This window comes from Lissotriton vulgaris, chromosome 1_1 (genome assembly GCF_964263255.1).
Source record: "Lissotriton vulgaris chromosome 1_1, aLisVul1.2, whole genome shotgun sequence".
Lineage (NCBI taxonomy): Eukaryota > Metazoa > Chordata > Amphibia > Caudata > Salamandridae > Lissotriton > Lissotriton vulgaris.
In genome coordinates, this window is record NC_141685.1 from 270,221,573 (window position 1) to 270,229,166 (window position 7,594).

Consider the following 7,594-nt stretch of genomic DNA (forward strand, 5'->3'; position numbering starts at 1 on the left):
TGGTGCTGAAAGCAATATGTCTTACAATCCTGATGTGTATTGCCATGATTTTCCCTCCATCATACAGGTGGACAAAAGTGAGACAAAGACTTTTTGCAAACTTCTTTTGGGGGTCAAAAATTGAAAAACTAAAAAGAGACACTGTTTTCAAACTACCCACAAAAGGAGGGAAAGACCTGCCAAACCTCCATGACTTCCTGATGTCACACTTTGTTAAAAACGTACTGGGGAATGCAAAGAAAGACTCACATGTGGCTGCCTACACACTGTTTGCTACAAGCTTCATCTTATCAAGAGTGGGAATATGTAAACTGGACAATACAAAGCCCTCTTTACTAGAACCACCCCCTGCGTACAAAGGCATCAAACCTTTTTTCAAGAGGCTGGAAGAGAGACAAATTCAAGCGAAGGACATCAAACCCCAGATGGCCTTAAGCAAAGAACTGAAAGAAACGGACTCAGTGACAATGGTAAACAACTTATCAGAGAAGCAATCAGGGAAGGTTTGGGAGAGGGTGAACCACAAAGACTTGACAAACTCCCAGAAAGACTTGGCATGGATGATGGTATACAAATGCCTACCAGTGAAGCAATTCCAACATGCAAGGAAACTGGCAAAAACAGCAAGATGTCCAACACCAGGCTGTGCAGCAGATGAATCCCTGATGCACTTCATTTGGAACTGCGACGGAGCACAAAGCATGTGGAAGGCAATGGGACAGCTCATTAAAGAATTAACAGGACAGGCATCCCTGTCCTATGAACTGGTTCTCTATGGTTTGGGCATGAATTGCAATGCAAATAAAGAAAGGACGCTATGGAGAATAATAAACTGCGTGAAAGAGGCGATGTGGGAAAACAGGAACCTTTTCTTGTACAAACACCAAGCAATCACGGAAAAAGAATGCCAAAAACTTGTTTTCACTAAAATGTTCTCTTACATGTGCATAGGCACCCATAGATTTGGACAAGAGTGGGCAAAGGAAACCTGGAAAATCAGGAGTTGGTCTGAATGGGTAAAATGAGAAATCTTGATGGAAAACCACCAAAGATAGCCTGCGTGCGCTTCTTTGAGAATGGTTAAATGTACAGCACCCAAATATAAGGGACTGCTTAAAGTGTAAACCTGACAATAATTTTTAAATAAAGTATATTTTTACAAAAAAAAAAAAATCACAAAGATAGAGGTTTTTTTACGTTTTTTACAGAGCTGAAATATGAATATTTTTTACAGGGTGTGTCACTCATGTGTTCACATGAGAACCTCAAGGGGGTCAACATTACTGCTATGGCAGCAGCAAAGGAGGTGGCAGTAATTGTCCATATGTATAATGCCCATGTGTCTACCTGGGAGATTGAATGTTTTTTAAATAGGTTTTGCGCAAAGGTGAGGGGAGGTATTTTACAAAGAAATAAGTTTGGAATCTGGAATGGCAAGAGAACGTTTTTTGTGATACTTAAACCAAACCCTGCTGGGGGAGTGACCCACAAACCTTTGCATTGGGCCCAAACAGAGGCTATTTAAACTACCCAAGCCAACCACAATATTGTAGGAACTGTTTAAGTTTTGGCCACCTTAAAGAAGAATGCAAAAATGAGGGTTGCAAGTTCTGTGGGGACATAGGCCACAAACACACCGAATGTAATGCCCCCAAATCATGTAACCTATGTGGATCCAAAGAGCACCTTTATAGAGCATGCCCAAAGCAAAGATTCTCATATGCGGCATCTGCAGCTGCCAAACATCACCAGACAGGGGATAGTAAACCTTACGCCGCAGTACTGGCACCATTAATCTTTAAGACAGTTAGTGATGGAGGCACCGGGGAAACACCCAACACAAAAAAACAAGTAATACAGGTTGAACCTACCCCTACCCCACAGGCAGAATGGGAACAAACCAAGGAAAGTACACAGGTAGTAGAGGAAACTCAAATGACAGAAATAGTGGAAAGTGAAAAGAAAGTTAAAGGGATGTCAGACATAGACTCACAAGTGGAAGACAGGGAAACAGATTCAGATTGTACTCTTATCCCTACAGATATATATAACATCATCAAAGAAGCCAAGGACAGGGCACAGGAAAAAACGGAAAGAGAAGAACAGACCTCCTCAGAAGAGGAAACAAAAACCACTGAGGGCCAAATGCAGATGGTTAAAAAAGAAATAAAATCAAAATTAAAAACAAACGGCAGACCCAAGTGGTCTGGCCGCAACAGAACAGAAGGAAACTAGGAAGAAAACTCTACCAAAAGAGAACTGCTCAGGGTCCAGGTATAGTGTACTAGGGGACCTCTCAGACTCAGAAGACCTACGACGAGCTTATTCTCACAAGAGGTAGGAGTAACCCCCCACAAAGACCTTTTTCTACAGTCCCCATTTTTAGGGGGAGCAGAAGAAATTGGCGAGCAAGAGACCAAAATCGTGAGAGCAATCAGCAAATATGTGACAGCATCTGGTCGCCATTGAGCTTTGAAAATGTTCAGGTTTAACATGTATTGTATACCATGCAAAGTAATCACCATTGCAAATATAATGTTTAACATAATATCATGGAATGCCCGAGGAATGGTCTCACAAGTGAAAAGAGCGTCAGTGTTTGAGCTCTGCAAAGTACAAAAAGGGGACATTATATGTTTACAGGAATGTGCAATTCCCCACTCCACGGACTACAGTCACATATCCAAATATTGGGAAGAAGGCCCCTCCAAATGGTCTGGGGGTGGAAACAAGAAAGCTAGAATAGGCATTCTCATAAAAAACAAAGAAATGTCAATCCTTGATACTAAAATTATACGGCAGGGCTATGATGGTCACCATACAATACAGAAACACCACCTTTAAGATCTGTAATATTTATGCACCAACCGACAAGAATGAAAGAATGTCCCTGTTTGAAATGCTCCCACTTTTTATTGCAGGTGCAACCCCAAAGGTGTTAACAGGGGATTTCAACTGCATCATAAACCCCACAGACAGATGTGGCAAAAAAATTGTTACAAAATTGATAAGTCTGCAAAATGTCTCAAAAACATGTGTAAAGATTTGCAACTGTCAGATACAGGGGCAAAACCAGGGTCAAAACAAAGGTTCACCTCGGAAGCAGAAAGTGGCAAAGTCAAATCAAGAATTGAATTCAGTTTCACCTCCAAAAATATAAAAGCAAGGAATTATGAAACAAACGAGAGTGGTATGTCAGACCACAAAATCTTGAAAGCAACCGTTGAAATCTCAAACATGTGTCAAATGGGGAGGGGTGTGTGGAAAATGAACATCTTGTTATTTTTTTTTTTTTTTTGTCCTCATCTTGCGATTACTGTATGCCTGTGGAGTATCAGGTGTCTGCCTCTTTGTTCTTTTCCGACACTGCCCCTTGTTCTCTCTTGGCTGGGGAGTTTTTTGGCCTCTAGTTGGTGTGAGGAGTTTCCTTTTACTCTTTGCATATCAAAGCTTCTGGTTTGGATCGGGGGGAGCTAGCCAACTTGACTACTCGGCAAGTACCATACTTGTCCACCAGAAGATGTATCGCTTTAATCATTGGACTTAAGTTTGGATCTTATTTGGGGTTAACAAAAGTTTCAAAACTATCCCAAAACTTAAATCTTTTGCTTACATTTCTTAGCTTATCAAGTTTGTTGATTCTTATTGCCGAGTTCAGCCATTCTGTATGAGTAGGGCTAGAGGCTCCTATCCGTTTAATACAAATTTCTCTCCTTGCAAGAACTATTAACACAAAGAGGAGATTTTCCTGCTCCCTAGTAAGCCCCCCTTCATTACTTGAGTCTAATATCCCAAAAAGAATAAGTGTAATACTCACAGTTAGTTGTTTGGACAAGATAGTGCTCAGGGTCTTACCGACTTGATCCCAAAACTCTTTCAGTTGGGGACAGTTTTTAAACATGTGGATATCGTCTGATTTTTCCTCTCCACATTTTGGACATTTCTTTATTCCAGCGTTTTTAAATTTGGAGAGTTTTTTTGGCGTCCAATAAGCCCTATGAATTGTATACAAATGATTCCTCTTCAGAGCGGCAGATTTCAAGTTAGACCAACATTTATCTACTGATTTTTCCCAAATTAAGTCCAAATCTGTGGTTACAATGTCTTTCCCCCATATTTGGGTTTCCATGTTGATATTAGTATCATTGGCCATTATCAGAGCCCAGTACCACTTTGCTACTTCCTTTGGTAGTCGCGCTGGTTTGATCATGTCATCTTCCAGTTTTTCATTACCATTTATACTGGGCAGAGTTCTAGACCAGCTTTGCATTTGGTAATATTTAAATTTAGATAGAGTATTATTTGACATTTCTTGTAGTTCTAACCATGTTTTTAAATTTGTACCATTTAGAATTTGTCCCCAATATTTGATATCAGCTTTTTTTAATGCCAGAGCAAGAGTGTCTTTTAAGCATTCTGGAGTTCCAGGAGAGTCCCAGATAGGAGCCCACTTACTGTAATACGATATGTTTAGGATGCCTCTAATTTGTGTCCACATCTTTGCTGCATCCCTTAATATCTTGAGCTTTATTTTTTTGAAATATTTGGGGTGTCCAAACTTAAACAACGCATGATCTTCTGATTTTGTAATTACCTTGAAGTAGGTGGGATAATAATCGTGGTTTTTTAGTAATACTTTGATATTTTTGAATTGAAAAGCTCTGCAATACTCCACCAAATCTGGGCTCGCCAGCCCACCGTCTTTCTTGCTCCTCCTGATCTTTTTGCATGCTATCCTCGATCCTTTTGCTGCCCATATGAAGCTTGTTAAGTTTCTCTGCACTCGAGCTAAATCCGACTTTCCAAATTCCATTGGTATCGCATTAAATAGGAATGTAAACTTTGGCAAAATGGTCATCTTGATTATATTCGATCTCCCAATCAGACTCAAAGGTAGAGAGTACCATGTCTCAAGGAGTTTTCTTACATCTCCGGCAACTTTGGTTAGATTTCTGTTTGCAGTCTTCATTATATCATGATTGATTAGAATTTCTAAGTACCTTATTTCGTTTTTTATAAAGTTGCTTTGAAAAGTCGTATTCCATGTCATGACCTCTGTCTTCATTTGATTCACCAAATAACCTGAGATTATCCCGAATTTCTTTAAAGATTTCTCAATTTCTGTTTTAGCTTTTGGATAATCATCCGTAAAGATCATTAAATCATCCGCATATAGAGCGATTTTTTTCTCCCATGTGTTGTATTTAAATGGATTGATTTTGTTGTTGTTTCTTAGCTCGTTTGCCAATGGTTCAATATATAAGTTGAATAATAAAGGAGAAAGCGGACATCCCTGTCTCGTTCCTCTGGTTATCTTTATATTTTCTGTTAAACTACCATTGATTAAAACCTTTGATCTTGGATCTTTATAAATCTGCTTTACCATACCGATAAAATGAGGTCCGAAATTGTTGTTGACCATAACTTTCTCAAGGAAGGCCCAATTGACTCTATCGAAAGCCTTTGCGGCATCAACAGTGAGTATGGTAAGTGGGATTTTCTCAGTTGTTGCGATATCTATTGCAATTAGGAGTTCTTGTGTTACTTCGTGTAAGTATCTTCCTTTAATGAAACCTTTTTGATCTTGATGTAACAATTTTGAGAGTATTTTCCCTAGTCTAGCTGCCATTATTTTAGTAAATATTTTATAGTCTGCATTTAATAATGATATTGGGCGATATGACTCGCATTTATGAGGGTTCTTGCCGGGTTTCAGAATAACTGTGATTATGGCATCATTCCAGGAGTCTGGTATCGTTTTCTGTTGTATTAAAATTAGGTTAATTAGTTTGGTTATATGAGGGAGTACAGAGGTTTTCAGTTTCATGTATAATTCATTTGGTAAGGCATCCGGCCCTGCTGCTTTTCCCTTTTTTAAACTTTTAATAGCTTCTGCCACTTCCTCTTCTTGAACTTCTTTTTCTAACTCTTCTCTTTCATTCTCTGCGAGTTTAAGAAGTGTTGCTTCTTTAAGGTAAGAATTAATCATTTGATCCGAGGGAGTTATATCTTCCGTGTATAGGTCTTTAAAGAATTTCCAGAATTCATGCTTAAAAACATTTTCATCAGTGGTAGGAGTTGTTTGGTCGTCAGGAATAACACTTTCTACTTTGTTTTTCGCTAGATCCGTTTTGAGCTTCCATGCCAGCCATTTTCCGCAGCCCTCACCAAACTCATGTTTCGCTAGCTTGCTAGAATCCCATTTTTTCTGTAACCTGTCTTCCAAAATGTTATCGATTTTATCCTTTTGTGCCTGTCTTTTGTTAAGAAGATCTCGTTTTTTTTCCTCCTCTTGTTCTCTGGATATAGCAATATCTAAGGAGCTGATCTCTGATTCCAAGTCTGAGATCTCTTGTTTTAGTTGTTTATTTTTATGTGCCCCTAAACTCAAGAGTTTGCCCCTTATGACAGCTTTATAAGTGTCCCACGTTATTTGTTCTGAGGTGCCAGATGCGTTTAGCTCAAAGAAGATATTTGTTTCCTGTTTCTAGCTCCTTTATAATTTCTTCGTCTTCCAACAAAGTTCTTTCGACTGTGAATCTCCTTTCAGTTATGTTTTCGGTGAATTGTATGTCTAGTTGTACCGCTGAATGATCTGACAGATGAGCTGGTAGGTGAGATACTCTTCTCACTTCTTTTGATAATTCATTGCTGACCAAAAAGAAGTCGATCCTAGATTTATGTCCCAGTTTTTTGTTGTGTAGTGTAAACGGGTGTGATTTTTCTCCTTTGTTTTTCCAGATGTCTACCAGATTGAGATCCCTTTTATAAGACACGATCCATTGTCTCATTTTCTTTAAGTTTATGTGTCTACTCGGTGGTGATCTGTCCAGTTTTAAATCCATTACTAGGTTAAAATCCCCTCCCAATATTATTGGGGAGGTGGCTAGTAGTAGTTGTGAGTATAATTTTCTCAACGGATCAGCATCGTCCAAGTTCGGACCATAGTACCCTGCAATAGTAATAGGAGAATTTCCTATTCTAATACTAGCTATGGCCCATCTTCCTTTATTATCCACTTCTGAGCTGGTTATATTAGCTTTTAGGGACTTTTTAAGAATGATTGCTATTCCTTTAATGTTGCATTGTTGTGTTGTGCATATTAATGTATCTACCCACCATAAACTTTTAATAATTTGATCCCATTCATCTTTTAATAGGTGAGTTTCTTGTAATATTATTATCTCACTTTTCTCAGTTCTGATATACTCAAGGATTTTATTCCTTCTGCTTTTTGTCCTCAACCCGTTTACATTCCAAGATAGGATTTTTACATCCCTACATACACTCCCCATTTTTTCTGTTTAGTTGTTGTGAAGTTATGTTTTACTCCTAGTTGTTTTAGTTTTTTGAGTATTCGCAGATGAGCGATTTTTTGTTTTTTTTTCCCTATTTTGCTCCCCACCCTTTTTTGTATAGTTTTATATTTTCTAAATTGTGCTTTAAAGTTACCCTCCCCGGGAAGCCTCCCTCTTCTTCTCTTTCGGTTATCTTCATAACCCTTTGGCTTCCCGATCCCACCTCCGTGATTTTTATCTATGTACATTTAAAAAAGAAATTTTTTGGTTGGTTTATAGCTTCTTCATTTTTATTC